Source organism: Tachyglossus aculeatus, chromosome 3 (assembly GCF_015852505.1).
Source record: "Tachyglossus aculeatus isolate mTacAcu1 chromosome 3, mTacAcu1.pri, whole genome shotgun sequence".
In the NCBI taxonomy this organism is placed as follows: Eukaryota; Metazoa; Chordata; class Mammalia; order Monotremata; family Tachyglossidae; genus Tachyglossus; species Tachyglossus aculeatus.
In genome coordinates this window covers 92,921,624-92,929,515 of record NC_052068.1, presented here as the reverse complement: position 1 = coordinate 92,929,515, position 7,892 = coordinate 92,921,624, and positions in this window count along the sequence as shown.

The window sequence follows — 7,892 nt, the reverse complement described above, 5'->3', positions numbered from 1 at the left end:
CACAAAGTAAGTGCCTAACAAATAGCATAGTTATAATTATCGTTACTATTACTAATTATCTAATTATATTGTGAGCCCCCCTTGGGACAACCTGATCACCTTGTAACCTCCCCAGCGCTTAGAACAGTGCTTTACACATAGTAAGTGCTTAATAAATGCCATTATTATTATTATTATTATTACCACCTATTACATACTTGTGGTTCCTTTTGCTCCTACCATTTATCAAAAATTCATAGCTGTCTATCTCCCCCCTGAGATTGTAAACATCTTAATGGCAAGGATTCTGTCTTGTGTTTCTGGTGGTACTCTCTGAATCCCCTAGTTTAGTGTTTGCCACCCAATAAGCTTTCAATAAATAATATTGATTGATTGTGAAGGTGTCACTCTTCATCTAAACTTGGATTAGAATATGGCTATAATTTCAGACATCCAGATGTTGTTTAAAATGTTCTACAAGCAGGTATATCTGCATATTTTTCTTTTTTTTCCCCACATTTTCAATGGGAGCTCACAGGAAGAGCTGCTAATTTTGCAGGTGTTTCAGAAGGAAAATGGCACTGCTCAGGTATATTTCAACACCCAGAAAATTTTGCTACTTAAAATACAAAATTAACAGAATTAGGTAGTCGTTATTGCATCTAAATTTGCCTTGAGGTGGAGATCCTGTACCACATGGCGATTACTGAGCTGGATCCTTTTTTTGTGACTAAGGATATAAATTGTAAGTGACATCAATCACGAGTTATACAGGCAGTCCTATCCAGCTTTGTAGCCTCTCTAATTAGAGCAATAGTGGGCTTGAAGGGAGTGTGACAGGTGCCTGTCCTGGCATCCATCTAAATGTTTAGAGAGTCACTATTTGAAATCCCTGTCTTTCCACTACATCCCTAACTTTCTCTAGTAATCCACCAGGAAACTCTTATCCACAAATGTGTCCAAACCCCTCTTGAGCCTGCTGATATTTCTGCCTGCAAAACCTCCTTGAGTAATGAAAACAAATAGTTCTTTTAATTTGCTTTGAGTCTTTCACCTTTAAGCTGCAGTGGACACTCCCTACTTCAGAATAGCTCATGTTTTCACTATTCAGGTGTGCATGTGAATCCATTTAAAGCCAATAATTTGAATAAATTTTCCAACACTGACTCTGCATCCCACTATGAACAGAATTTTATCCTTTGCTTTGGTGCCCATAATTCAAGGGATGGTAAATGTGCCCAAAAGGAATTTCTTTCCTCCCAATATGTAAGTCATCATCACATCCTGTATATATGTATATATGTTTGTACATATTTATTGCTCTATTTATTTATTTATTTATTTATTTTACTTGTACATATCTATTCTATTTATTTTATTTTCTTAGTATGGTTTTGTTCTGTCTCCCCCTTTTAGACTGTGAGCCCACTGTTGGCTAGGGACTGTCTCTATATGTTGCCAACTTGTACTTCCCAAGTACTTAGTACAGTGCTCTGCACACAGTAAATGCTCAATAAATACGATTGATTGATTCCTTAGATAGCCATCAGCTCATTTGGAAGACAATGCTAAAAAAATAAGTGAAGTTAAAACCAGAACCAGTTTTTGGTACAGTTGAAGTAGTTTGAGCCAGCTTTCTGGCTTACATTCATTCATTCTGAGACAAAAAATGGGCTTCAGTTTAAAGAAAATCAACTTCGTACCCCCTGAAAGGAAACTTTGCCCTTTTGCTGCCTTTCCTCTTGGAAAACAAGTTAAAATGTACCATTGACCAGGTTAATTGACTTACAAGTATGTCTTTTTAATGTGTCATAAAGTATGTCATGCTGCCGAAACTTGCTTTCAGTGCATTTTTAAAAATGTTGTCAACCAGATTAAGGTTTATTGTGCACATGTAAGTTCCGTTTTCAAGTGGTAATGAAAGACATTAAATTGATTTGCCATGCGTAGATATAAAGTGGGTTCTGTCCTTTGCTCCTTTTCAATGTGCCTTTCTCTGTTCTTTTACTCATGAAGCCATTGCTAGGCAGAAAGCCTTCATTTCATACATCTCTCCTCTCACCTGTTTGGTGATTTAGCAGGTAGGTATAGGGTGAAACAGAAGAAAGATGCTAGAAGAAAGGTGCTAGGCTTCAAGGATCATGTTTTCTACTTCCAGTTGTCCCCCAGTGCCTAGTTCAGTGCCCTGAAAACATAATGCCCAATAGTCTAAGTAGTTAAGATTACTGAAATCTGTTTTCTTCTCTCAATCAGTCCCTCACTAGTAGCATGCCCATTCACTCTTCATTCATTCATTCATTCATTCAATCGTATTTATTGAACGCTTACTATGTGCAGAGCCCTGTAGTAAGCAGTTGGAAAGTAGAGAATCAGCATGGCTACAAAAGCAGCGTGGCTCAGTAGAAAGAGCCCTGACTTAGGAGTCAGAGGTCAAGGGTTCTAATCCCGGCTCCACTACTTCTCAGCTGTGTGACTTTAGGCAAATCACTTCTCTGTGCCTCAGTTCCCTCATCTGTAAAATGGGGATGAAGACTGTGAGCCCCACGTGGGAAAACCTGATCACCTTGTATCCTCCTCAGCGCTTAGAACAGTGCTTTGCACATAGTAAGCACTTAAATGCCATCATCATTATTATTATTACAATTCACCAACATATAGAGACAGTCCCTACCCTACAATGGGCTCACAGGCTTGAAGGGAGAGACAGACAGCAAAACAGAGCAAGTAAACAGGTATCAATACCATCAAAATAAATAGAATTATAGACTTGTGCACATCATTAATAAAATAGACTAATAAATATGTGCAAATATACACAAGTGCTATGGGGAGGGGAAGAGGATAGAGGGTAAGGCAGAGGGAGGGAGTGGGGGTGATGGGGAGGAGGAGAGGAAAAGGGGGGGCTGTCACCCATTGTCAGGGGACGGGTTCATTTGGTAATTGGCGCGGTGAGAGAGAGAGAGAGAGAGAGAGAGAGAGGCCGCGGATGGAAAGTCTGAGTTTTATGTAAAATTTATTCCGTGATGTGAATTATTTAATTGTTTAGGTGCAATGGATTGAACTTCCCTTTTGGGAGGAACGTAATCAATTAGTAATATTAGAGCTTCCCTAACAGGAGGAACACACATATACATTACTCTCACATGGCAGAACCCCCGTGTCCCACCCAATTAGAATTTTCCATTTGGGAGGAATCCATTCATTTGTTACCCGCAGTAAAGCACCTGACTTCCAGCCCCACGAGAGTCCAGCGGGATGGGAAACTCACCCAACTCACGGCTCCTCACCTGGTGCCGGCAGAGTGGGCTTCTCACGCTCTGGACAGAGCTGCCCTGCAGCCAGCCATCTTCTGCAAGTCTCAATCCTCTGCATAGAGGGCCAGAGGCCGCAGGTATTTATCACCTGTCCTCCTAAGCCATTCCAGCTTCCGGCCTCAGTTTATCCAATCTCTGCCCTCCCCCCTCCTCCATACCAAATTTGATTGGCACAGGGGCGAGGGACACCTTCTGTATTCCCGGCTTGAGCTGTTAATCTAGCAGTTTTGGTTGTGGGCCCTCACTTCTGAGTTCCGCCTGCTGGCTCACGTGGCCACAAGATAGCATTTGACCTTGAGATGGCTGGTATCCCAGGGTCACCTTGGGACATACCACCCCTTGGCCGTCGCCATCCATGCCCACCTGACCCCAACCTCCCCTGCGTCCCTTCCGGGGTGCACGGTAGTGGGGCAGCACTGGAGGCTGTGCCCTCCAGTGTCGTCGTCCCTCCCCTGACCGCAAGGACTAGTTCCCTTCCCTGGCTGGCCATGGAAGCCGGGAAAGTAGATTCATGGGTTCCTGTCCCATGGCCAGGGGCAACAGAAGGTGGTGTCCCGTCCTTAAGGAGTGCAAATAGGAAGTATGGAGGTATGGAAGGAGGTTGGAGGACCACCATGGTTTTTGAGGCACAGCACTTAGATGAGGGGCCAGGGATGGTTGAAGTGTCCACTGCACACAGATAGAGCAGTGCAGCAGTGGGACAGATAACAACCCCCTCCCCGACTAGCACACCTTTAGTTAATAGCAAAAAGTCTTCACAACCCATGGATTAGGGAGCTGCCTTAGTTCTCAAAGGAGGCTTTAAACCAGTCCCAAACTCCTTCTGTGGTGTGGACTTCAGGCCATTGGTAAGGACCATTTAACACTGTTATTCTCATGAGACTAAATATCCCCAAGTGTTACCCTAAGAATGATGCCTAGTAGCCTGATATTGCAAGTGCAACCAATCAATCAGTCCTGTTCAGACTGTAATCTCATTGGTAGGGGAAGTATGTGCTAATTCTGTTTAAATTATACTCTTCCTGCACAAAGTAAGTGTTGAATAAATACCATTGATTGATTAAGCATTTACTTGGTTATGGTCCTTCCCGTCATGAAGCTTACAATCTACGAGGAAAGAAAGAAACTAAAATAAATGTTAAGGAGAAAGAAGCAATTGTATATGACGATATTTATTTATCTTCATATAAATATATATGCTTTATACGCTTCATAAATACATATATATATATATATATTCTGGGGGGAGTGGAGTGGTGATTCAGGAGTGCTGAAGGGACTGTTGTGAGAAATAGAAGTCAGAAAGGTCACAGATCAATCAGGGAAGCCTTCTTGAAGGAGATGGCATGAGTGAGACACTGGTGGTGGGAGAGATGAGAGTTGAGTAAATTGGCTCGAGAAGAACTAGGTGAGTAGAGTGGGATGTGGAAGAAGAGTGAGGATCAATATGGGGGAGTAGATCATGCTAAGAAGCCAATATACAGCCCTGGAGGGGCTTTGACAGCAGGAGAAACTATTTTATTTATGATGAACTAGTGGGATTACCATTAATGGTATTGTACCTTATTTCATTGTTTTGTCCCATTTCCTGAGAAAGATCTATTGTGAGAGGATGTAGAATAGTCTCACATGGAAATGACATAAAGGCACTAAGATTTATACTCTGTAAGCACTTGATATTCACCCTACAGGACTTACTCATATATCCATAATTTATTTTAATGTAGGTCGTCCCCTATATGTGGTAAACTCTTTGGGGCAGGGAACATGTTTATCAACTCTGTTGCCTTGTACTTTCCCAAGTTCTTTGTACAGTGTGTGTACAGTAAGTACTCAATACCATTGATTGATTGTCACAACCCCTGCCTCTCTTGCAGCAGCAGAGGATGAGTGAAATCCAGCTGCAGCCACTGAGCTGTACTCTCAGACTGAAATCTAGCAATCATATCTGTGGACAAAAGAACAAGTCTGACAGTCTACCTTTTCGGGAGAAGGTGGAAGGAATCTCTCACCTATTTAAGGGAGGAGTGGGATTGGGTGCTTTCTTGCAGCAGTGTTTGGCTCTAAGTGCGGTCGGGGAGTGTGTAACTATGGTTTTGTATTGTAAATACATGTTCCATCCCAACTTGGATGTTACTGGATTTTTGTTGTATGCCATAAGCAATTATGGAAAACTACTACATTTGAATTAGGCTTTAAGGCACACTACTGGTTTTCTCCCCGTTACTTATCACCATCATCATCATCATCATCAGTGGTATTTATTGAGTGTAAACTTTGTGCAGAGCACTTTACTAAGTGCTTGAAAGAGTGCAGTACAACAGGGGTTGCAGGCATGTGCCCTTGCACATAATGAGCTTGCAATTTAGAGGGGAAGATAGACATTAATGGAAATGAATAATCTATAATGGATAATTTAAAGATATGTACATAAGTGCAGTGGGGTTGAGGGTGGGGTGAATATCAAATAATAATAATAATAATGATGGTATTTGTTAAGCGCTTACTATGTGCCAAGCACTCTTCTAAGTGCTGGGGTAGATACAAGGTAATCATGTTGACTCACGTGGGGCTCACAGCCTTAATCCCCCTTTTACAGATGAGGTAACTGAGGCAGAGAGAAGTTAAATGACTTTCTCAAGGTCACCCAGCTGATAGGTGGAGGAGCCAGGATTAGAAATCACAACCTCAGACTCCCAAGACTGTGCTCTTTTCACTAAGCCACACTGCCTTAAATGCCCACAGGTCCAGATTAACTACTTATTCCCTCTCTAATCTCACAAAAATCCATCCTGCACATTTAATAACCTCTAATAATGTACTCGCTGCACCTCATTGTCATATCTCTTGTTGTCGGTCACTTTGCTCATACCCTCCCTCCTCTGTGGCTCTCCCTTCTCCTTCACATCTGAAAAGCAAATACTCCCCCCATCTTCAAAGCCTACTAAAACCACTGAATCTCTCCAGGAAGGCTTCCTTCATTAATCTCCCATCTCATCATTTCCTCCTTCATTCCCTACAAAGATACCCTTACTCTTGAGTCCTTACTTGCTAAATAATCAATCAACCATTTGATAGTATTGATTGAGCCCTTATATGTGCAGAGTACTGTACAAAGCTCTTTGGAGAGAACTATGAAGTGGGTAATTATATTTATTATGGTACATGTTGAGCACTTATTGCATGCCAAGCACTGTACTAAGCACTGGGTTAGATACAACATAATCAGGTAGGACCCAGCTTGCTCACTACTCTCCTATAAAATCCACCTACTCATTGTACTTCAATCACATCTATTTCACTACTCACCCCTAGCCCACATCCTGTCTCTGTCCTGGAATTCCATCCACCTTCATATCGGATAGACCTTCATTCTTCCCACCTCCAAAGCCTTATTAAAATCACATCTCCCTAGGAGGTTTTCCCCAATTAAGTCCTCATTTTCCCTATTCCCTCTCCCTTCTTCACTGCCCTCGCACTTGGATTGGTACTCTTCAGTCATCCCATCCTCAGCCCTACAGTACCTATGTACATATCTGTAATTTATTTTAATGTCTGCCTCCCTCTCTAGACTTTAGTCTCCTTGTGGGCAGGAAATGTTTCGACCAACTCTGTTACACTGTACTCTCCCAAGCTCTTAGTACAGGGCTCTGCACACAGTAAGCACTCAACAAACAGGATTGATTACTATGTGCCAAGCACTATTCTAAATGTTGGAATAGACACATGTCAATCAGGTTGGACACAGTCCCTGTCCCATATGAGGATCACAAGACAGTAATAATTGTGGTATTTGTTAGGCACTTCTTACATGGAAGGCACTGTACTAATTCCTGGGGTGGAAACAAGCAAATCGAGTTAGACACAGTCCCTATCCCATGTGGGGCTCACAGCCTCAATCCCCATTTTACAGATGAGGTAATGGAGGCCCAGAGAAGTGAAGTGATTTGCCCAAGGTCACACAGCAGACAAGTGGCATAACCAGGATTAGAACACATTAGAGCACATAAAAAGGAGCGTGGATCAGTGGAAAGGGCTTTGGAGTCAGAGGTCATGGGTTCAAACCCTGGCTCCGCCAATTGTCAGCTGTGTGACTTTGGGCAAGTCACTTAACTTCTCTGTACCTCAGTTACCTCATCTGTAAAATGGGGATTAAGACTGTGAGCCCCCCGTGGGACAACCTGATCACCTTGTATCCTCCCCAGCGCTTAGAACAGTGCTTTGCACATGGTAAGTGCTTAATAAATGCCATTATTGCCATTATAAGGCCTTTCCTGCTCAGGCCAGGCTCAACTATCCCACCTTGAGCTGCAAGTGTCCAGATCTCCCCTCATTTTGTACCCCTGGCAGTGTTTGGAAGACCTGCCATTTCTCTCTGTCCTCTTTTCAGGTGCTGTCCCCACAGCATGTCACGGAAAAGGCTATGCCCTTAAAAAGCAATATCCATCGGAAAAACAGAGCCATTCCACGCAGTGCGTGCCGCTGGCATTTATCATTCCGAATCCTGCCACCCAGGCTCCCATCTCTTCTCAACCATTCTTCTCAGCCAGCAAGTGGTCCAATTTCATCATCCCGGTCCAGGTCTTGTAATGCACATGT